Source organism: Geospiza fortis, unplaced genomic scaffold (assembly GCF_000277835.1).
Source record: "Geospiza fortis unplaced genomic scaffold, GeoFor_1.0 scaffold27, whole genome shotgun sequence".
Classification (NCBI taxonomy): domain Eukaryota; kingdom Metazoa; phylum Chordata; class Aves; order Passeriformes; family Thraupidae; genus Geospiza; species Geospiza fortis.
The window spans coordinates 660,295-661,664 of record NW_005054329.1 but is presented as its reverse complement, the minus strand read 5'-3'; the positions used below and the strand labels follow the sequence as shown (position 1 = coordinate 661,664).

Below are 1,370 nucleotides of genomic sequence, written 5' to 3'. Positions count from 1 at the left end.
CCCCTCCGCCCCCGCCTGGCGCCCGCCCTGCTGCCCCCACGCAGGGGCCAGGGCCGTTCTCATGGGAAGCACGACGGCCCTGGTCGCCCTCAGCTCCCCAGAGCTTGGCCCAAAGAATCCCATCAGCAATGTATAATCCAAAACTTTAGTTGTCATAGTGAACCTTTTTGATACTGGAAGGAACAAAACATCACCCGACACTGCAAAGTCAGTTCTCACAGGCAGCAAAAGGAAGCGTTGCTGGGCTCCAGCTGCTCATTTTGGGTTTCAGATTGTTGAACAAAAGGACTAAATAATGAAAATGTTCTGAAGCCGACCTTAACTTTACCAGTAGACCCCTGATGGTGTTGTTTCAGGAGAAGATGGTGCTGGAGAGGAAATCCTGGCACTGCTGGTTTGAGTCCTGGTGCTGCTGTTGGCTGGGGAAGAAAACTTCGTCCCCAGGTTTCTGTAAGGGATGTGGTGAGGAGGGATGTGGTGACCTCGGTAGGGCAGACCCTGAGCTCGGCCACTGCCTCATGGAACTGAATGGAAGAGCTTGCTTCTTTTATCTCTAAAATGGGAATGCTATCCATCTGATTTTTTGTGAAGGTTGTGTTGACTTGGTGCTGTGTGTTAAAAAGGAATATTTTTATCAAGTGTTGGGTTTAATTAAAATTGTTATGTTAGAGGTAAATTTACACTATCCAGTTCATTCCACTTTGGCCGCAGATGAGTTGCACCTGCTGGAGATGAAGAAATTAAGCTTTCCTTAGACTTCTTCTTTTCTTGGCTTTAATCAGGAATGTTTCTTCGCTTGATGGTTAGACCTTTCATAAAGGATATCAGGGTTTCGTGCCTTGGTGGTTGCTCAGTACAGAAGGAGAAGGTTTGCTCCTGTCGCTGGAGATCGGTGCTCTCCTTGTTCAGTAGCTGTTCAAGGCAGGTTGGCACACTCAAAAGGCTGTGCCAGACACACTTTCTTGTATTTGTTGATTAAAGAAGGAAGCGTGCTTTTAGCGAGGTTTGTAATTACAGAACACCCAAATGTTTGCTTATTTTCTTTCATGTGAGATCCTGGTAGCGTGATTGACTGTCACTAGTAAGAACAAGTTACAGTAGATTGTGCAATGATTCTTATTTGACTTCAAGGATGTATTTATTACCATTTTTGTACAAATTATACTAACATGAAAAGTTGTGGAAATGATTGTGCCCTAGATAAGGTGATACATTACAGGACTGGTTGGGTTTATGGAGCTTTATGCTGAGGTTTTCTCAGAAATTATAGCACAGTCCTGTCACTATAAAACCTGGAGATACACTTGGTAATAACTTGCAGTGGAGGGATTTTTAGGATTTCACTTGTTATTCAAATAGAGTGGGAACTA

The 1,370-nt window shown here is 44.3% G+C and overlaps 1 protein-coding gene across 1 annotated transcript in view; it reads left to right on the top strand.

Moving 5' to 3' along the window:
- PBX3 (PBX homeobox 3) overlaps positions 1-1,370 on the top strand; it is a 101,882-nt gene that overhangs the window by 10,289 nt on the left and 90,223 nt on the right. The window lies entirely within an intron of this gene.